General features: G+C 36.6%; 1 protein-coding gene across 5 annotated transcripts in view; it reads left to right on the top strand.

Moving 5' to 3' along the window:
* Positions 1-757: 757 nt before the first annotated feature.
* Positions 758-23,546, top strand: part of CD36 (CD36 molecule) — a 53,268-nt gene continuing 30,479 nt past the window's right edge. Inside the window, exons 1-2 of one of the 5 annotated variants that reach the window (XM_032402287.1) lie at positions 758-853; positions 23,156-23,249. The gene's annotated coding sequence lies outside the window, so the exon portion shown is untranslated. The other 4 variants (XM_032402285.1, XM_032402284.1, XM_032402289.1 and 1 more) reach the window with 4 other exon arrangements.

Raw genomic sequence — 23,546 nt, 5'->3', positions numbered from 1 at the left:
TGTATGGATAAGGATGCAGGTCATCAACAGTAATCCCCAGGGAATTATTGCCTAAATGATGTGGGAAAAATCATATTTTATTTTGTCCAGTTTAGCATATACCATAATGGCTTGATTTGGTGTTGGAGTGTGTTTGTTTTAATTTTTTATTCTGATGAGTTGCATATATAATAACATACCCACCAAATATTGCTATCCTGGTTCTCTCATATGGCCAAAGAATGTCATGATTCTTGTAGACCCGAACCTGTTCATTTTGCAAGGCCCTGCACCAGAAGCCTCTTATCTCCAGTTTTCACAAACTAGAATAGGCACCGATGCTTTGTTTCTTATCCTAAAGACAAGTGTGCATGTTGTTATGTGGTTCCTAGGAGGGCTGGAGAGTCCTATAACAAAGACACAGGATGAAAAGAGCCAAGGGAATTGCCTTGAGAAAATAAGTAGGGAGATCCCCAGAGAGGGACCTGCTTCTGTGTTCTTTTAAACGTCACAGAGTAATTGTTTCTCTCTCTCTCTCTCTCTCTTTTTTTTTTTTTTTTTTTGTTTTTTGTTTTAAAGGAAAGACCCAGGGTGAGGAGCAGCTCACTTTCAAGCTGGGGAGGTTGGTAAACACTGGCGACAGGGCTCACTGTGGTTTAGGAATCCCACTGCCTCAGTGGAGTGTCACTCAAAATTCCACAGCCATTCTTGGGTGCTGGGAGGTGGGGCTGACCGACGTACAGCCGTGATTTGACCCAGCACTTGGGGCAAACTCAACCACAGTTATCAGTGTTAATTCCATTTTCTTCCAACCGGCATTTTGCAAATGAATTAATATTGGCGGCTTCGCACTTTTTCATCGGACTTCAAACTGGTAATTATGCTTATGTAATCACTGTGAAGTTTTCTAGCTTAACAACGTAGGACTCAATACTGGTGCCTGCAATACTAAAATCTCTCCGTTGATCTGATTTTTGCTTTCTTCTTGTCCAGTGTAAGCTCTACTTGTATTTTTCTCTTCTCTCGGCGAGTATTTGAGACCCAGATGTACGGGCAGCCTATGCCAAGCTTTTAGATGAGCAGTTGTATCTAAAAGAAAATGGAAAGAGTTGGTCAGGTGTAGTAACTGCTGTGATCTTGTCAGTGATAAGTATAATACTAAGTGATAAGAGGATATTCAAAAATATTTGAAAGTCTCCAGCCCCTCCAACATACAAGTGCTTATATACATGCAACAATGGAGGAATATCTTCAGAGAACAACAACATACTAAAAGGGCAAATTCGTGCATGGTTATCTTTTCCTCTTAAGAACATCAGTGCCCAGGAAGACTGTTAAATTACAGATGGTCACTTTTTACGTGAGGAGGCAGTTACAATAGCATGAGCAAGTTTTGGACTCTCGAATATTAAGATTGTAAGGCAGAGTGGTTGTCTTCCCGATCTTGGAGAAGGAAGCAGCTATCCTTTCCCGCTTCGAGTCAACAGTAACTGGTAGAGGTCACAGGCAGAGTTTGTCCTGCTGACACTCCTGGCATGGCTCTAGCCAACAGGTGGCTGCTGTGACTTGTTGGACAGGTGATTCTGCAACTTTATTTTATACTCAGGTTAGAGAACTCGGTCATTGTATTGTATATCTGACTTGGGTTACCGAATCTTTGATTCAAAGGCTAAGAGACTATAGGACGTAACATTAGAGAATTAGCCATTAAATTAAAGGCAGTTTTCAACTTGCACATCATTCCTACACTGTTTTTGATGGTAAGAACCAGCCACATGGAATGATAATAGGAAGCATCAAAGACCAGATACGAGAGTTAGGTAGAATTTTTACAGATTTCCGACAGAACCATTTTACCGGTCACATATAACCATTTCTAGTCGTGGCATTTTATTTTGACCTGCGTTGTGATACAGTGTTCTGCAGCAACAAACAATATCTGTATGCCTTAACTTTATTTCACCGTGATTATCTTAACTAGTTGGAAAGTGAACCTTGTGAATTACAAGACAGCTTTAGGTTCACCTCTGTGGGTGTGAAGACAGGGGACTGAGGGGAGAGACTGACATAGAGAGGGACAGGAAATGCTAATACAACCTCATTCAAAGAATAATTCGTGACCTTGCTTGTACCTCAGACCTATACAATTCCGTTTGACATCTGGGTGGTTAACGTTGTTTAAGCATTCTAGACAAGCCATAATTAAACATTCCAATACCAGATCACAGGCCATTATGGATTTACAGTTACATATGTTACCTAAATGTAAACCATTAGAAAACAAAAAAAACTGAAATGACATGCTGTGTGGTAATGCTACTAAACAGATACATTTTCTTTTATACTCAAGGGCTAGGACTTCATGAATGCTAGCATTATGCAAATGACTTTGTCTTTAGACAGTTGGATTATTTATTCAACAAATATTTGTCCAACCCATACTTGGTACTGATCATTTTCTGTATCTAGTATCATCCACTTAACACTTTGAAAAGCAATTCACCGCTACAAATATTATTATTTAATAAGTTAAATGGATATCAAGACAGGAGCATTTTATAGGAGGTCGCCGCTCTACTAGGTCATCAGGGAACCTTCCACTGAATCTGGTACCACAGGTTTTCATATTTCTCCCTTAAGGATGATGAAAGATCAGTGAATTCCTGAGTATCTGAAGTCTGTGGAGTCTTGGGTTGCTTAGAAACTGAGTGACTAGGGGCTTGCTATGGCAACCCAATTTATCAGTGAATGCAGAACCAATGTAGCTGGCATTGTGCCACATCTCCATACTTCGCCGGTAAGAATATTCAGACTAGATCCTCTGTTGTAACAGTATTTTTTATTACTTATACAATCAAACTAAAAATCACAGATCACCAAATATTGAAATAACGACCTATAGCTCATAATGGATAGAAACTACATGAAAATTAAGCTTAAGCGTACCGTGTAATTTTAGCTATGTCAAATATATTATGTCTGTTGCTTATTATTCCATTGCCTACCTTGCTTTTATAGAAACGATTTTCATTAAATTGAAAGCATGAGAAAGCAAGACTAGTAAAGTATTTAATCTCCGTGATAATAAAAAGGTTCTGGGGGTGCCTGGGTGGCTCAGTCGTTAAGCGTCTGCCTTCGGCTCAGGTCATGATCCCGGGGTCCTGGGATCGAGCCCCGCATCAGGCTCCCTGCTCCGCGGGAAGCCTGCTTCTCCCTCTCCCTCTCCCCCTGCTTGTGTTCCCTCTCTCGCTGTCTCTCTCACTGTCAAATAAATAAAATCTTTAAAAAAAAAAATAAAAAGGTTCTGAAATTTGACTTAGATTGATAGTTCCATACAAATAATCTGTAAATGTATCTATGTATGTAGTATATTTTAACGATATCCTCATTTTATATTAACTCTTTATTTGCATATAATGTGTTTTACCATATTATTTTTTTAAAAATCTTAGGCCTTAGGCGATATACCATGTTCTCTGACACACAAATGTATCAGATAATTAATTTATTTGGAAAGCACATTTTTGCAATAATGGGGGAAAAGACCTTAGAGGCCTACTCTCATCCTCAGTTTGAGTATTTGCCCCCCTTCAGTGCAGTTTTAGACATGTTTTCGGATTTTAACGACACCTTTTCATAGTTTTTATATATTCATGCTATATGTAAGTGCAATCTCTGCCCCTCTTCATAGGTAGGTGCTGTATGGATCTTTTCTCCCTGTTGCCCCCAACTTTCCTATGTTTATCACGGTCCGTAGCAGAGAGAGAGATTTTGTTTTGATTGTATTAAGGGTTGTCCCGAGAGTAAAAAAGAAAATCAGTGTGACTCAGGTTTTCATGGGACAAAGAAGGATACATCTGGTGATATTTTCAATTTGTTCTTTATACTTATTCATGTCTACAGAATTCTGAAATTGATCAGTGTTTTGAATCCTCCAGCATGTCTATTCAGCTGGGCAATGCCCAACTTAATGATAATATGTCTCATCTCACAGGTGGAAATAAGGACAAAGACAGCACTTGAGCCAATTTTCTGGAACTAACTGCTATCAGAACAGAAAAGCCAGTTCCCAGGGGTGCTTGTGTAAGGCGCCAAAGACTGAGCCATACGAACTTTGTCCCTTGACAAAGGTGCATTTTGAAGTCAGAGAGAGGCCCACTGTTTTTTAACAAAATAAGTGAGCAGTCCAGAACAAATCCTCTACACAGCCCAGAGGAATCAAACTGTTAGCAAGGGATCACATAAATTAGTTTATAAAGAGACAGATTGGCATGTAAAAAATTAGATGGCAGAGTATACTATTTGGAAAACTTGGAAAAATTCTAATAGACGAAACAACACAACACAATCACTTATTAATGGTCCACATCTAATATTGAATCGTGATTTGAACAAATTTAGAAATCTTCATTTTTTTTTTAAAGATTTATTTCAGAGAGCGTGTATGTGCGCACATGAGTCGGAGAGGAGCAGAGGGAGAGAAGAAGACTCCCCGCTGAGCACAGAGCTCATCACGGGGCTCAATCCCTTGACCCCGAGATCATGACCGGAGCCGAAATTAAGAGTCAGATGCCCAGCCAAGTGAGCCACTCAGGCGACCCTAGAAATATTCACTTGAATAAATATGTCTTTTCCTTGCTGTGGACCCATAAACGCATTTGGTCTATTAGAGTCATTTAAAACACTTGCAAAGAGCTTACTGTGTAGGAGCTTGTCCTACATCCTTGCATTGCAGTTCCTCAGTTAAGTGTCTGTGGAATGGCAGAAGTAAAGCCCTTCGTAAGAATATTTTCTAATGTGGAAGAATCAGACTGTTGGTTCAGTACATGCAGATTTTTGCTTAAAGCAGATCACAACTGTTCTTGGTTTGATTTCATGCCTGGTGTCTACTGCATATAAAAAAACACACCTAGAAAATAATCAGTCCTTCTAAACTTGATGTCAGATAACCTGGTACCTCCTCTCCTAGCACAGTATTGAACACACCCATGTCTCTTTTTGATCTCTGCCGTGATACCTCTAGTATAGGTTTTTCAGTATCACTTCAATGCATATTTGAACACCTGTTAGGTGGTAGGCACTATTTTAAAATCTGGGATATAAAGCTAAACACTACCAACACAGTTCCCAGTGCGTACGTCACAGGGAGCTCCATTTTGACAGGCTCCCTTGCAACTCAGGAATAAACAACTAAATGATGAACTGAGCTTTTTATAACACTTTTTATGAGTATAACACTAAAGAGTTCTGGAGATACATAGAAGAAAATGTAGTTACATGATATTTTATATGTGCTTAATAATATATTAATATCTCTGTTGCATATGGTGTAAAAAAAACATACTTCTTGCCTTTTTCTTATTTTTTAAAGGCCTCCTGGTTAGGTCATGTTTCTTGACCACATTTAATGAGCCAGGACTTTGGTTAGATATTTTAGTTGTTTAAAATGTATGTGATCTAAGGTGCACATTTTACATAGAGTCTCAAGGTATCAGTTTGGGTGCTTTCAGCTCAAACTAGCTGAATCAATACAGGGATTTTTGGTGGTCCACATAATTGAAAACTCCAGCAGTACTCTTGAGGCATAGTTGGATCAAACTTGCTGGTTCTTTCTCCTTAACTTTCTCTGTTCTTCCCTTTATTTGGGTGTTGGCTTTGACTTAGATTGACTTTCCTTGAGGTTTTAAGAAGTCCTCCAACAGCATGAGTATGTGTTTCCCTATTCTTCTACATCGAGGATGGGGAGGGGGGAGAGAGAATAATAGAAAGAGTGATTCCCACCAATGTTGAGCAATGTTGGCCAATGTCTTCGTGAGTCCTGAGGGAAAATGTATGTTCTGGTAACACTCCCTATTTAATTAAAGGAAAATATTAAATGGAACATTTGTATTTTTAGAGGCAATACCTCTAGAACCAAAACCTTTATAAATCAAAATCTGGAGGCAGTTTTTTGAATCTTTCCTGCTGAACTCAATATGTAAAGGCATTTCTAAAAGCTGAGTCAGCCACTCGTGGCTTCCAGGGCACAAGCTACCCACCCTACATGGGAGGCACTGAGGATCTGAGGGTGTGAAGTTCCTGAACAAATGTTACTGTCTTTCTTTCCTCTGGGAAATTATCAAGCATAGTGAAATATCCCTTGCAGATCATGATTTAGTCAATTATAATGGCTGAATTTAGTCAGATTTATTCATTATGTTTCATCTTTAAAAATCAAAGCCAGTTTCCCAGGACATGTCTTGACACTTATGTATTGGACTTAAAACAAACAAACAAAACAGACATTATCTATTCTCAGTTTTAATTTCATTTGCCTAGGATCGGATGAAGATCGAAAGAGTGGCCTATACGATGGTAGAATATTCTAGAAAGAAAAGTTTTCCAAGTGATAAATTTGCACCAGAGGACTTAAAATCACACGGTATTTTTTCCCTCACCTAGCTGACATGGCACTTAAGCCAGAGAAAGTTTAGTAAATAGCACAAATGTAATTTAATCTTCATTTTCTTGAGTTTCATAGTTTGAAGAATTTAAATATTTTCTACTGCACAGGATGGTAAATATGAGGTTAAAAGAATGACAAAATAAGGCAAAGTTTTGACTAGAATATTTTCTGGTAGTATTTGGTATATTGAATTCCCATTGGAGGCTGGTGCCTTTCAAAACAGAAATATCTGTTAAGTGGATAATGTGAGTCTGTTTGTAAAAGGAGTGAAGGGTCAAATGAATTCATGATTTCCACTGATTTAGGGATAGCTGTGCTTTTGTAAATGCAACTGCACTAAGTAATTTGGATGCAACTCCACAAATTTACACATCCAAAATCATGGACCCTTTTGAGAGAATACTAGAAAGAAAAAAAGGATATGTCAAATAGTCACATAGAAATCAACCAGGACAGATACACGTAGGGTAACCGAGGAAGAAGAAAAGGAAAAATTAAAACAGAGAAGCTCGTGAAAGAGAGAAGTCAATGCTGAGGCTTATTATAAAAACAGTATTTGGGGACATGCCTCTTTATAACATAGGAATTATTTTCATGGTTTTTAATTTTGAATTGAGCTAACTCATGAAATGGTATGGTTTCCGTGCTTTTATGGACTTACTTCAGCTCCGATTTTACTCACGGTAGCCGCCTTTTTTCCAACCTACCATGATGACCCAGTTTTCCCTGAGGGGTTGTAGGAAATGAGAGGAAAAACAGGCCTAGCAACATTCTTGGATCATATCCAGAAAATGGTTTTTAGCCCTTGGAATACATGGAGGATGCCGTTCCGAGCCTTGTATCTGTGGCTTGGGAAAACAATAATAATCTCAGCATTCACTCTGAACCGGAAAGCACTGTGCTGTTAACAGAAGGAGCGTCACAGAATAAAATGAAAAGCCCTCAGATAACATAAGCACTCCAGTTCACATTTGTGTCCTTACCCATGAACTGGAGGCATTGTGGAGGAGGATAGTTTGCTTGCCTACATACCACAACTGAGAGAACTCGGGCCCCAGTAACCAAGAAAACAGTTGGGTCCCAGCAGTCACTGAGGAGAGAAGAGGTCATGAAGCAGAACAAAACTAGCAGGACTAGCAGAGTCATGCAAGGGTGACATTCCGCAGCAATTCATATTGTTCAAGCTGCTGTTGTTTACATGAATCATACCCTCAGAACAAAAGAGAAGAGTGACCTTCAGGAATCTGAAAGGGATGGCCACAAGAAACATGTTTTGAGTCCTTGGTGGCTTGTTGGAGAGCTATGAGGATGACAGAGACTTGCACAGAGACAGGGTTGATGCTGCCTAAACTCACTTAAACCTCCCTAGTACGGTTACCACAAGGTGATTTCCTTTATAAGTTTTACTCTCAAAGCCCCAAAATGCAACGCAAGCTTTAATGCTGCTACTAAAGTGTCACAGCCAAAATGAAGTTTAATAGGCAAGTCAGACTTCTTTATGATTCAGAATTGAAGTGTGGAGATTACAAAGGGAAGGTTTTACTCTACCTCTACCTCTGCTTGCATGAAAGAAGCAGCCAACCAGCAATCACAGAGACACATGTAGGCCGGTTTCAGGGTTTGGATATTTTAGAATTATTCTGAATTCATCTATCTGTCTAATGCATCACAGAGTGGTAGTGTACCCCTTTTTATTCTGTCTGGATTCTGATGTTTATGGTATCTGGGCTATGCCCATTGGAATATGTAAAGGACATGAGCTAAATGATTCATAACCTTTCCAGGTCAATATTTGCTTCTGGAAGTTTTATCAGATAGATTTATATAAACAGTCTATGTATGCATGTGTATATATTCAATGTTTTTGTTGTTATTTTTCTTACAAAGTATTGTACGAGGCTTTATTCAAACTGAAAGATACGTCTAGAATAAAATGTGCCCACCTTGAATCCTATGGAGTCTTGGAAATCTTAAGAATATATTTCAAGTTCTTCCAAGGAGTTTATTTGATAAGTAGCACTCTCAACTAAACTTGTTGGTTTCTTTGAAGACAGAAAACTCAGGCTTGTCCAAGAGCAAACCCTTCCCTTTAGCCCACTAAGAACCAAGCTGGAGGATGAAGATGATTTGATTTCACTCTAGGGCCGACAGACTGTTCTTTATACTCCCTTAAATCTTCCAGCAGCAGCTGCCATGTCACTCAAATGCAGGGCTTGTGCCAAGTGATTCTTTGTAGTGTCAAACTTTTCCACTTCAAACAAACAAACAGAAAGGCATCAAGAATATATTTTTTCCTGTGTGGTGATTTTTTAAGATAAATTATTGTTGTATAATGTGTATCTTAGAGACTTTTTTTCATCTTTGAAAAGAAATCTAATTAGGTATGCTCCTATGTCCCTGGAAAACTGCACATGTGTGTGCGTGTGCATGTGTGTGCATTGACCTCTTACAGGAATCTGATGTCCAGGTGTCGTGTATCTTTAAACTTAAGGTAACAGGTTGTCCGGTGAGATGGATGTCCATATAATTAAGGTGGTTAGTATGTCTCTTAAATGGAACAAAATCACTTTGATTCTCATTATCCAGCTGGTTTCTCTGTGTAAATTTTTTTGTTGTTGTACATTTGCCACACTCTTCAATTTTTTAACTGGTGCTTAAACAGTAAAAAACCTGATATTTTAGCATTTTAAAGCACATCATTTTGACCAAGCCATGAGCTAACGCGAATGTAAACTGATTTCTCTAACCCTTCTTAAAATTATTTTATTTCATTTTTAAGACCCCACTTCAGGGGCTATCTGTAGTCAGATTACATTTCTTTTTTTTTTTTTTTTATAATTTTTTTTTTAAATGTTTTATTTATTTATTCATGAAAGTCAGAGAGAGAGAGAGAGAGAGGCAGAGGCAGAGGCAGAGGAAGAAGCAGGCTCCCCGCCTAGCAGGGAGCCCGATGCGGGACTCGATCCCAGAACCCTGGGATCATGACCTGAGCCGAAGGCAGACGCTTAACCATCTGAGCCACCCAGGCGCCCCAGTCAGATTACATTTCTTAAGAATAAAATGTGTTCGGGGCGCCTGGGTGGCTCAGGTCATGATCCTGGAGTCCCTGGATGGAGTCCCGCATCGGGCTCCCTGCTCGGCAGGGAGTCTGCTTCTCCCTCTGGCCCTCCCCCCTCTCATGTGCTCTCTCTCATTCTCTCTCTCAAATAAATAAATAAAAATCTTTAAAAAAAAATAAATAAATAAAATGTGTTGCACCCTCAATTCAGTCATTTTTTAATATTTCTGTCCTCTGAAATTTCAAATTAGTTGGTTGTATATATTTTTTCCCAACCTTTTCTAATTTGGCATTTGTTAACTAAATGCTTGTTTTCCTTATTGATTATTGTGCTTTTTTCCCTACTATTTCACCATGCCATGTTTTTAGACCTAGTTATCCTTTTACCTGACTATTTCTGTTTCTCCCCCCTAATAATTTTCCATTTAGTGTATGAGCACAAATTATTCTGACAACTATGTTGATCATATCTCTTCCTTGTGTTTCCTAGTATCATTTACATGTTGACTTATTTTCTTCCCCCTTACAGAGTTGAGTCAGCTTTGCAAACTGTTGAAGTAAAGATTAGTTAGGTCTGTCAACACTTTTAGATGGCGTGTGAAATTTACATATTGATTTGGCCCTGCCCACATGAGCACTAGCCACATACGCAGAGGTGCTCTCTCTTTAATCTCTTTTACACACAGCTCCTATGATGGCTTCTATTAAACATGTGGGTAAGTTAATTTTCTAATTGTAATGCAGTATCTTTGCTTTTATCCTGCATTTCAATTCATTAGATTACATGGTTTAAATCTAAACTTTAATTACCCTGATATTCTGCCTTTTACCTTTGATGATGTCCTTGAAATTCTCTTTTTAAGGCCATCTTACAAGCCTCTGTTTTAATCTCTCCAGCTTTTGCTGGCATTACATTATACTGTTGTGTCTTAATTATGTACATCTATATTTATTTCTTTTTATTCCTTCATGTGAAGTCCTTCCTCACCATAGAAAGCAGGTAAAACATGCCATTGGTTTAATGCTTTCACAAATAAGCAAGGTAGCAATTGAAAATAATAGGTGTATGTTTATACACACACACACAATTATGTGTGTATATACATGTGCATAAATATGTATGCGTATGTATGTGTGTATGTAAATCGCTATGGTTAGTTATCCCCAAAGATTAAAGTGATAAAACACATTTTACTTACGGTTTGACACTGCTAACTAATGTTCTGAGGAAGTTTACAGGCCTTTAGAAAGATTTTATTGAATTTCAAAATAATTCTATTAGTTACCACTTACAGACTATGTTCACTGCTCATTCTCCCTTGTGGTTAAAAATCATTTTCTTCTCAATGTAACATCAGGTTATTTAAAATTGTTATTCAATTTGTACAAATGTGTCAAAGAATATGCAAAATTACGTATTGATCAAGAACTTGTTATCTTCTTTTTTTTCTTTCAGAAAAGAGTATAGGCTCTTCATTCAGTCTCTCTGGGTTTTAACCCTTGCTTTGGCACATACTAGCTTTGTGACCTCAGTTGTCTAAAGAGCCCAGGGAGGTGGTATGACAGGTCGATGAGATAACACAGGTAGAAGACTTAGTTGGACAAGACTCCAGTGTGTGTGAGCTCCCTCATTATGTCATCATCATAATTTATAGGTCTTTGCGTACCCATACAATCTACAATTGCCATGTCTGTTATACTAAGATTCTTCATTTCCTGAACTGTAAAAAAAAAAAAAAAAAAAAAAAAAAATCACTTAAAAAAATTCCATCTCCTAATAGAAGCTGCATACAGATTTGCATTAGGTTTAAACCTAATATCTGATTTGATCTTTCAGCCTGAGGGTGTAGGTGTAGTCTGTATGATTATCCTCTTTGGCGAGAAAGGAAATCAGAAGTACAATGACTATGTGTTACTGAGTCCACAAATCTTGTTGTTAATAAGCAGTGATCAGAACTCAGGCCATGTGACCCCTCTTTTAGAGTCCCTACAATGCATCTATCATCTGTTTCTCAAATATGTTGCAATATTTGTTACTCAACTGACTTTACTCTTCCTCTTTTACTTCATAAGTGTTAAATTCCATGAATCAGCTTATCTGAAAATACTGTTACCAAGGATTTTATCTAAACCATACAAAACTAAAAGAAGGTTTATTATTTTTAATATTTTTGAAATGAAGAGAGTCTTTCAAAGTGTGACACAATATTTAAAAGGAAATTACTGTGAAAGTTAATGACATAAAAATTTTAAATTTTAGTATAAAACTATAAAAAAAATAAAGTTTAAAATTGTCAAATTTTTTTTTATAATTGTCAAATGTCAGAAGACTGGGCTGTTCCTTACTAATTAACAAGGAAAGGACAAACAAAGTCATAGGAAAAAAAAGATGAACGAGAATATAATCACAAATATTTTAAAGATTTATTTATTGTAGAGACAGTGTGTGCACCAGCATGGGGAGCGACAGAGAGAGAGAATCCCAACCAGACTCTCCACTGAGAGTGGAAACCACACAGGCTCAGTCTCAGGACCCTGAGAGATCAGGACCTGAGCTGAAACCAAGAGTCAAAAAACACTCAACCGACAGAGCCACCCAGGCACCCCTCACAAATATTTTAAAATAGAAATGGCTAATATACTTAAGAAAATAGGTTAAATACATTCATTTGAGTATTTACCAATATAAAAGTACTTGTTGGGGGCGCCTAGGTGGCTCAGTCGTTAAGCGTCTGCCTTTGGCTCAGGTCATGATCCCAGGGTCCTGGGATGGAGCCCCACATTGGGCTCCCTGCTCAGCGGGAAGCCTGCTTCTCCCTCTCCCACTCCCCCTGCTTGTGTTCCCTCTCTCGCTGTGTCTCTCTCTGTCAAATAAATAAATAAAATCTTAAAAAAAAAGAAAATCTTAAAAACAATAAAAATAAAGTACTTGTTAAAAACTCAAAATTCAGTGTAAACCAGTATGAGTGTGTATGCAGACAGGTAGTCTCACACATTGTGGTGTAAAAATATGAACAGAAATTTGGTAAAACTCTACCCCCCCCCAAAAAAAATGTACACACTTTTGACCTAGAAATTTCACTCACTGCTGTTTACTGGTGTCCTAGATCAGGAAAACAAAACTATATATACATGCAATGATATTGTAATAGTATTGTATGGTGACAGATGACAGCTACACTTAGGAGCATAGCATAACATACAGAGATGTTGAATCACCATATTATACACCTGAAACTAACATTGTGCGTCAACTATACTCAAAAAATTTTTAAACTGTATATGAATGCTTAGCATTTTTTGGTAAGATTAAAGAACTGCAAGTAAAGTATCCATTAAATAAGCGATCAGTTATTTAAAAGACAATACATCCTTTACTATGGAATATTTTTCAATAATGGAAAAAGAGAGCATTAACTCTATCCAAAATATGATCATATCTCCAAGGCACATAATTTGAGAAGAGTCAGGTTGCAGAAAGTATGATTTGGTATATGTATTATTCCATATACATATGTATGTAAATTTAAAATTCATAAAGCTCTAGGCGGTTGCGGAGAACATACCTGAACTGGGGGTTGAAAGAAACTTCTCATTTTACACCTTTTTATAATTTTCAAAATTTCTTATTTGTCCATATTACTTTAATAAATTCCCTAAAATAAACATTTGCTTAATAGCCATTGATCACCATAGCAAGTATTGATTAAACACTATATGTCAGGATCTGTGCTAAATCCTTTATATTATCACTGTCCATTTTTACAACAATTCTGAGAAGGCAATATTTCCACCATAACCAAGAGAGGTGAAGTAGTTAGCAACAAGTCACACACTTCAGGAAGTGATGAACTCCAAATTCAAACTCTGGTCCATTGACTTTCAAAACAGATGCTCTTCATCCCAATCAAACCATTGAATATTCGTGGTATGAACAGACAGCCTAGTAACTTCTGATTTCTGGTCATCCTTACTCTTTTTTTTTTTTTTTTTTTTTTAAGAGGGAGGGAGGGAGTGGGGAGAGAGAATCTTAAGCAGGCTCAATACCCAGTGTGGAGCCTGATGTGGGGCTCGAACTCATGACCCTGAGATCATGACCTGAGCCCAAATCAATAGTCGGAAACAACCTACTGAGCCCCCCAGGGGCCCCCATTCTGACTCCTTTTAAAATATTATTACGGTTATGACAATTATTGTGTGTGTCCATTTATTTAATTGGGTTACCAGCTTTGAGTCTGGTCTTTACTCTGGGGATTCAGCAGTGAACTAACCAGACAAATGTCCCCCTCCTGATGGAGCCAGTATTCTAGCAGATGCAAAAACAGAACAAAAAATACAAGCCAAATCTATGTGGGATGGTGCTATGTAATCATAAGAAAATAGAAGGGAGAAAAGGGACAGGGGCCCAATGGAAGGGGTTTGAGTTTGAGTGCTAGTAATCAAGCCCCTGTAAAGTATTGCAAACAACTCCCTCACTTAGTTCTTATTACTATCCGCTTACTTAGTTTTGTCCATTTTTTGATTAAAAAGAGTAAGAGTAAGTGGTCCTTTAACTGCTAACCCCCACTCTATACAACCTGTGCCCAGTAGCACCAGGATTCACTTGGCTGTCGGATTCCAAACCCTGTGTGGTCACAAGAAAAGAGTTCCCAAAGAACTGTGCCAAAGCGGACTTTATTATGTTGAAAGTTTTATCCTTCATCATACTAGATCTATCTAGTGTTCTAGTGGATGTACATAAGGTGTACATAAGGTGTATCTCGTGTAAGATATATCCCTTCAAAATACTGTGGGTACATATTCTTTTCCCAAAATGAAAATCTCAACAATGTTTACTCAGAAATGGGTACAGTGTTTTTCTACCTTATTGTTCCAGGTAACGATTTTGCTCAAAATCTAGATGTATGGTTACAGATTTTACTTAGCTGTGCTCTTTCTGGGTCTTAGCACACAAGACTCAGAAAGCTACTCAGGAACTGCTGTCTATGGGATTGAACACAGCTGCTTCTGGGAATGTAAATTTGATTCTTTGGACTGCTTGGGAGTGTGTGACATTTCCCTCTCCAGAGACAGTCAGAGGGTTTGGATGACATTGGGCTACTGATGAGTGATCCAAGTAAGTTCAGTGTCAAAGCATCTATTTTGCTTGTATTTTTTTTCTGAAGGATCTTTCTCTAATGGTGTTCACGTTTTCATTGTTATTTAACTATCCTTTCCATATGCTTAAAATGTGCTCTTTAAAACAGGAACTATCTGAACTCCTGTGTGAGCTATTTCTGAATTGTCATGTTGGGGGCGGGGAAAATGTGTGAGAATTCAAGTTGAGAAGAAAATATATCAAAGCAGTTTAAATCCAATAAAATAGATACTCTTAAGATAGTTATTGAAATAGCCCTTTTATTACCTTTTTACTAATACAACAAAGATTAAAGTTCACAGTTTAAAGGACTCTTCTTTTTAAGTTACCTGAAATCTCTAAGTTCTTCTGTTGAAACGAAAAGCATAAATCACAAGGGGACCGTACAAGTTCATTTCTACTTTATCCTACCGGCGTGGTCTAAATTTTGGAAAGAAAAAAGCCCAATAGGCCTAAAGTACTAATACCTAAGCATTCATCTTTAAATAAATGTGTCAGTGAAAATACCTGAGAAAAAGAAGGCAATGCTTGAGGGAAAAAAGAGCACTTGGGATTCTTGTCCAGTTGTACCGCAGTGCTAACAAATAAAAGATACACCACATACTCAGAAGGGAGAGCACAGGCAAGCCAATGAGAAGGACTGCTTTAAATATGATCTAATGAACTAAATATACTTCTGCCTGTTATTGTCACCTAGCTTTATTTCAAGGTTGACTTGGAAGCATGTATTCAGCTGGCCTGTCTGATAGATGACAGTTTAACTTTGTAAAGATGTTGATCTTCCTTACATGATTTTGGGAATTTCTTTGTAAGAAGGGATTCTTAATATTGACGGTCTTTCCCCCACAAGACCTTTTGTTTTCATTAGATTTTAAATATTGCCTTTCCTTTAAAGTACCTTACGTATATACCTTTTTACACTAAAGGTCATCTTAAATGTAATTCTATTTAAATGTTATTGAATAGTTGTATTTTGGCTGAAGAAACTTAAGGGAAATTTAATTTTTTGTTTTCACGTGGATATTTTGCCGTGCTCGTGAAACTTGGGGAAAACTAACAGAAAATGATAAACGGTGAAGAATTTCTAGTTAGAACAATATGCGATTCCTTTTTTAAAGTCAGTTTATCATCCATGCTGATTGAGTGTCTCCAGTTGTTTTCAAAATCCTTAGTCTTTATGCACTTTAGATTAATGCTGTATAGAGAAGTGCATTCTATTTCAACCTCATGGAGTTTTGCAAGCTAAATCATGACAAGGAAGTAAGATTGCTAATTCGTCCTAATTTACACTTTCCACCCCCGGACCCAATTCATCATCTGGAATAATAATGATTGTGCAGGAAAATAGGACATATTAGAGGCAGATCAGCAGGTCAGTGCCTTTTGTTTCTCTGGCCTCTGACTTACTTGGATGGGAAAATGGCCAAAAAAAAAAAAAAAGTCTGCTGAGTATCTGAGATATAGGTAATGGGTCCTCACCAGACTATAAAAATAGACCCGTAAGAGCCATACCAGTAGTGTGATGTGGGTGGGTTTCTTTTTTTTTTTTTTTTTTTCCTTACCCCTCTTGCCAAAAAACACTCATTGGGATTTGATATCATACTTTTTTTTTTAAAGCATATTTAAAATCACACACTTTATGTAATGAGGATTTTAGTGTAGGGTTTTTCTGCAGAATACCATTTGGTCCTACCAAGAACTGTCTGTTCAAATGTTTGAGCCTTTGATTGAAAGATCTTGCTTAGCCTTTTTAAAGGTAAGTCATATGATTTGTTTTTAACAAAAAAGATTTCTATCTCCTAAGTGATAGGAGATGACTCTACTCTATAAACACTCTTAAGGAGTTGTAGAACAATAACAGTAAAAAGCTGTAACTTTTTTCAAAGACATTAGACTTTATTTAAAAATTAGGTTTGTGTTGTTTTCCAAGTTACCAGTCTTTCTACATTTTATGTTTAAAGAATATTAAAACCTTGTCCAATGGTCAATGGCATTTTATTTTTTGATGTTTAAAGTCTTCTGTAAACATTTATTAATATTTAAAATGATTTATGATCCAATTTGATTATTGTGAAACTTTCATTTTACACTTAGGCTATTTATACCTGACTTTTAATTTAATTTAGGAATAAAAATTCATCATAAGATTAATATAATGCATTAATTGTTATAAATGACTTACCACTCTTATGTCAATGTACTTTCTAGTTTGCAATTACCTTCTTATTACCTGACAGAGTCATTAGTGTGTTTAATTTTCTATCTATCTATTATATTCTATCTATTATTGCTATCGATTAATTTTTGGTGAACTTTGTCACTATGGTTAAATGCAATGTGTATTTTGGATATGTTCTTGTTAAGCATTTTTTTTCTTAATGAACAAAGATACTATAATTGCTACTTGGAACAGTAAATTATATTCTAAACAATGATTCTAAATTTAATTAGTGTAAATTATGTAAAATTTGGTAGGTAGGAGAATAAAAATAAATCAAAATTAATATTTTTGGCTCTGTAGGAAGCTTATTACAAATATCAGTAAATTATTTACTTGAATGATGACACCAAGTTTAAATAAAGGATAAATCATTCTGGGAAAATTTAAAGTTTCAGTTTAATTACAGTAAGTTAATTCATACTGGAAATGGCATAAATTCTCTGGAGTGAATCTCACACAGTTTGGGAATTATCAAGAAACATAGTGAAAGACATATTTAAAATGTTTGCAGGCAATTTTCAGTCCTCTCCTATGTGGTTTTGAATTAGTAATGTCTTTTGAATCTAAAAGAAGCATTGCTTCCAATATTGGTTCAGAAAATAATCAAAATGAAATTTTAAAAAGGTTTTGTTATATAGAATCCAGTGGTCCATTGGATTTTATGAGAGAAAAATATGTAGTAGAAAATCTTTATTTACCAGAATCATTAAACCAGAACAATGAATCCAATCCACCATCATCAGATAATAGGTTAGCCTGGGAGGAACGTCATCCTTACAATTGGACAGTACTTGCACAGGATGTACTAAAAAGTTTGGAATTTATAGTTGCCTCCCTTATTTTTTATGAGAATGTTTGGCGCTGTTTACTCAAGCACATTTGAATCTTGTGGATTTTTTGTTTCCGAAGGAACAGATTCTGTAATTGTCTTTTGATATAATCACAAGGTGTTTTAGTTCACTGGCCCAAGTTATGGCTAAAAGCTTTAAGGAGCATCTCCTAAGCTAGCAGCTACCTGTCCATTTGTGATACTCTAAGTTCCTATAGATAAAAAAAAGAAAACATCATTTCATCAGATTTTATTGTCATTCTCAGTGTTTTGCAAATAATCATTGCTATCTATGTACACTATATACATTTATTAGATTAAAAAATTGGCCAATATGAAATAACATTTTACTGTTTAATTGTATGGTTGTTCAAAATAATATTTCATGATAACATGTCAAAATAACATTTTCTATGATAGGAATTTTTATACATAATCTCATTTACTTTTGACATTTACAACCTTATTTGATTAGTGATACAGCCATTTTAGAGAAAATTTAGCCACAAAGAAACTATCCTATTAAGACCCAGATTAAATCTAAATCACTTGACTTCAAAGTCCAGAATCTGAACCGTTGCAAACCACATGGCATCTTACTGTTTATAATATAATTTGAGGTGGGAAAAAAATAGAATTCCTGTGTGAGATTCAAAGATCAAGAAAAGCTGTAGACAGTCCTATTTAAACTGCTATGACTCTAAGAGAATCATTTCAAACCTATAGTAATTCCAGTAATCAAATACTCCAAAAGATAAGCTTGTTTCTAGAAAGATCCTTAGTATAGCATATGAAGTCCAATATACTTTTTTAATTTAAGTTTACTACCAAGTTTTAAATTGTAATATTTGAAAAGTATAATTTAGTGATATGTATTATTGTTTCATATTATAGATGTTTGTAATTTTTTTCTATTGTATATTTTTACCTCCACATATTTTTTTTTAAGATTGATTGATTGATTTTTAGAGGGGCTGGGGAAGGGCAGAAGGGGAGGGACAGAGAGAAGCCCAAGCAGACTCCCTGCTGAGTGTGGAGCCCGGTGCGGGGCTTGATCCCCAGGACCCTGAGATTGTGACCTGAGCTGAAACCAAAAGTCGGACATTTAACTGACTGAGCCATCCAGGTGCCCCTACCCCCACATATTCTAATAGAATAGAAATGCACATATAAAAAGGACTGTGGTAACTTCAATAAGAAAAGATATTGGAGAACTTCTCATCTAGTTATTGAAGTATTTTCTGCAGAGGGGTAGGGTTCTGTGAGGATGACTCAGAGCCCAAGTGAAGTACAACAGGAAGGGGAAAGGGCTACAGTTCTCCCCCCCTTAACCAGAATAGTTTTTCTTGTAGCTATGTTTATATATTGGAATTGCACATAAAGAATTCTGTCTCTAAATAGAAGTTTATAAGGTACGGATCTAATGACCTTCTGTTCCCACATAATGAAACATAAGCAGATTCAAATTATTGGTTTACATCCATTGTAACTAGCTTGGATTTGAATCTGCATCATACTCATGTCTAGGAAATCATAGCTTGTAAACACACCTAGGCATGGTGTAGGGTCAGAGTGTGAAAAGAAATCTAATTTTGAAAGGTAACTTTCATCATTCATATCCAACCTGTTGAATTAATCACATCCCAAAACTCCAATAATGGGTTTTGTGGGCAGGTAACATATTTATTAGGTGAGGAAGGCTGTGTATCAAAAGAACAGTGTGTGTGTGCGTGTGGTTGAAAACAGAAGTGTGTGGTCTGGTTTTCTATTCTAAGGAAACCTGCAAGGAAGGCTTATGGATAGAATAGGAAATCTGAGCTATTTACTCGTGAGTAAGAAAATGTCATGCGGGTCCTGGCATTCATTTATGGTACAAATACTCTTGTAATCTGAAACTTTTTCAAGTTTTGCAGTTCACATCCCAGGAAATTTTACGTCTGGGCCATGGTTTTTCTGGGTGGAGTTTCCCAAGGAACACAGCTTTATCCACACATGGGAAGAATTACAGATTCTCTGGGAATTTTCTCTGATTTTCTGACCTATTTATTGGAGAGGCTTCTTAGAGCTTAGTCTCTCCGTTTCCACCACCAGGTTTCCAACATAGTGGAAAGGCGTAATGCTCCTAAATTCATTCTGGAAACACCCCTTTGATTTGACAAGAAAAAAATAAAAAGAAAAATTGTATTCTTCTTCTTTCAAAGATAACCCAAGGGAATAAGATACATTTACAAATTCTACAAAAGGAATAGAATTTATAATCTGTAAACTGATAAGATACAGCTGATCTCCCTATAGCCTCAAGAAAGGAATGTGATAAGTGATATTTTTAAATATGCCTTTTTCTTTTCTCTTCTTTAGACAAGTCTCAACCATTAGTTTTCTTGCCGGTACCTGTGATGATTCTTTGCTTTCTAAATTTAAGTACGTCAAGCAAGAAGTAAATTATTGCAGATATCAATATCTTGTCTATTCTTATGAAGGAGAAATAATAATAAAATGTAATCCAAAATTAGCAAGTGAAATAAATTACTATTTTAATCTGTAAGGAACTATGGTTATGAAGAAAACCAAGTGTGCAAGACACACACTTCACATGCTAAATGTGAGAGAAGAGTGGGGACGAACTACACTTTTTTTCCTGAAGATAAACATGGGTGGAAAAGCTGTTGAATAGAATGTGCTGGAACCTGAACTCTCCTCTTATGTGTGCAGTGTGTGTCTTACATAATGTGTTTGGCCCTCCTTTGCCTCAGGTGAATAAGACTGATTTTAATTTTATAATATGAAGCATAAAGTTAAAGTATGAGTTGAATAACGATACCTAATTACTCATGGCATCAAGGCACTGAAGGAAAATAAATGAACCCAAGTAATGTCAAATATCTTGCCTATTATTAGGGAAAAAAAGTTGGAAACTTAGAACAGAGTACCAAACATGAATCAGTTGAAAATTTGAAAGAAAAAAAAATACACATACTCAGTCTCTCGCTCTCTCTCAAAAATATTAGTACGCATGTGAAGTAATGTTAGATTAATACTTGTAGCTTTCCTTATATATCATCCAGACCAGTGTTATTCCAGTAACTGTCTAACCATGAGTTCAACAGAATAAATTACTTGACACTTCTGTTTTCTGATGAAATTAACAAAACAGCAGTGGGATGGATACACTGTCTCACTTCAGTTTTAAGTTTAAAGCAGACAGAGCCTAGGCAGGACCCAGGCATATCCATTACTTGACATCTCTGGGGCTCAGGGTCTTTAGAAGTCATAATAATGAGTTTCCTAGTTCCGAGAGGGAGGCATTGGACAACACATGCTGTCCTCTGGGTCTTCTAGTGGACATTCTTGGGACTCTTTGCCCTTTGCAGCAACCCTTCCCTCTAGTACATGGGCTACTTTAATAAAGGAGAATAATTCTGGAAAAAGTCAGATAGATTCATGTCTTGATTATGGCATAGAATCTGGAAAAGGGCAAATATATACACATATATCTATTTTAGCAATAATAGAATTGTAATTTTTAAATCATTTTATGTTCCATCTGTCAAGAGTTGCAAATGACATTAATATTAGTGAAGATGTTTAGTGATGTTTATATGGAATGTAAAATAACTTTCCAAAAGGGATGACTTAATATTTGAGTTGTTTTTTTAAATAGGTTCATGATATTATATAAAGAAAACTGCAATTGAACTCTGGGGATTTCCTGTACTAATTTTTAAATGGGTTTGCAAAGCCATGGATTTCTATAGAGATTCTCCTAGAGCTTCCGAAAAGTGGAGAGGAGAGTGTCGGGGGGAGTGGGGAGACTAAGCTGGGAATTGAGTTCCCAGGCACCACAGTGGTACTCCGTAGTCACTCTGCCTGTTTGTCACCCATGTAAGAACCTGAAGAAGAACCAGTTCAGCTACTTAAATTAAAAACAGCAGATCTCATCTTAGTGTCTTATTTTACACATGAGGAAACTGAAGTATGAGAGATTAAGTGGTTTGCCCATGGTCATCTGGCAAGAGAGTCACAAATCAGTTTTTGGTTTAATCTCTAGTCTACTAGCCTCAACTACACTAGGTTAGATCTCTGTATTTGGATGGCTACTTTAGGTATAACATGCAAATGAGAGTTGGAGGATGGTCTTTGAAATGAGCATTCAGTAAGATAGTACTTGATAAGCTACCCTGAATATGATTATTTGTTCATAGTGTACAGAACACCAGGATGGCACGCATGTTACATGATTTCAGAGGGTGGGGAAAGTTTTTCTTCACATTCCACCCCCAAGCAATTAATACAAAGCCAACTCCAGTCCACAGGAAAACTAAGTCACTTGTTTAGGCTTATATATTTTCCTTTTACATTGGAAAAAAACATTTGACACTAATAGGATTCAGGCTTCTTTGCCACCAGAACCTCCGTGTGAATGAGTTCAGTGCATCTGATGCACAGTGGACGTGTCCAGGGTATGAGGCATGGGTAAAGGGAGATGACAAAGATAAGCAAGAGTAGAGGTAAGTAAATAAAACTGCCATGGGAAAATTGTGTAACACTTATCTTTCTCCATTTTGAGGTAAAGTCTAATTTTCCTTATTTTCTTAGCTATGCAAGTAATATTCTTGAAAAGCCAAATGGCTCCTTCCGTGGAAATAAGTACTAATGGCGTCATAAGGGTGGCGCTTCTGTTTGCAACAACACTGTGGAGGGAAAATCCGAGACCATAAGAAAATAGAATTTTTGTTATTGAATTTACAGTGTTGGCAAAAATATTTTGTGTGTGACTTTTTTTGTCTGCAGTCTCCATTCTTTTGGCATTTATGTTTTCCATGGCCTTGGGCAATGAAGTAGGGAATATGTGTTTCTAAGCTACAAGGCATATTTTGACTGTTTATCAATGTCAGGTCAGCCCCACTTAAAAAATACAGTTGCAACCAAAATAGGAATGTGTTTTCAAATATTAGAAGAAACAAATTCTTATTTGTTACAATAGAATCCACTCATTTCAGAAATCACTTCCTTTCAATTTTTATGAAATAACCACATAGTGTATAAAGATACCAAAAATAAGTTTGACTAGGTGAAATACATACAGGCACAAATTAGTTGATTTTAGCAGAATTGGTGTGAAACAAATGCCCATGATGACAAAATAATATTGCAGTTGAATATACAAAAAAAAAATCTCTGAGACTAGTAACAAAGCAATGCCTATCATTAAAACTAGGTATCCTCTACCTCGTGTATTTAAATTCTTCACACCTTTGGTCTATCCAAAATTCAATTATTAATGATGAAAGTAAAGTACACTTCTTTAAAATATTTCCGTTTTCAACATTGTTTATAAAAAAAAATTCAGGCATGATTTCAGTATTCATGAAAATGAGATTTTCTTTTAGTAGTGATTATAATTTTGGTGACATGAGAGGGTATTCTCGTATTAATTTCCTGACAATGTATTTTCCCAATTTAACCATGCATTTTTGTTTTAACAGATAGCTTGCGAATGATTAGAAGAATTGATTCTTTCTGAGACTCCTCAGAACATTCCCTATAAAATTTGTATCTTGCTCTATACTCGTGAATAAGGTATAGTAAAGACAGTGTGTGTTATCATACTTAACATTTGGCAGAGAAGACCTCAGTCCACGTATCCTCATGTGCAGGAGAGCTTCAGGCAGGCTGTGGGTGGCAGTGTTGGGGAGGCAAAGCCGGATAAAGCACAAGGAGGCACCCAAGTGTCCCAGGAAAGCAGAAGAGTCAGGAAGTACAGCAAGCATGTTCTCCGGAGATAAGATATCAATGCTCATCATCCAACAGTAGAAAACTGAAAAGACGAGAAAATAAGAAAGGGGAAGGCCTAACCTAGAAAGTCCGTCTCGTAAA

Source organism: Phoca vitulina, unplaced genomic scaffold (assembly GCF_004348235.1).
Source record: "Phoca vitulina isolate PV1807 unplaced genomic scaffold, GSC_HSeal_1.0 scaffold4, whole genome shotgun sequence".
NCBI lineage: Eukaryota > Metazoa > Chordata > Mammalia > Carnivora > Phocidae > Phoca > Phoca vitulina.
The sequence above is the reverse complement of the archived record's forward strand: the minus strand, read 5'-3'. Positions and strand labels throughout refer to the sequence as shown.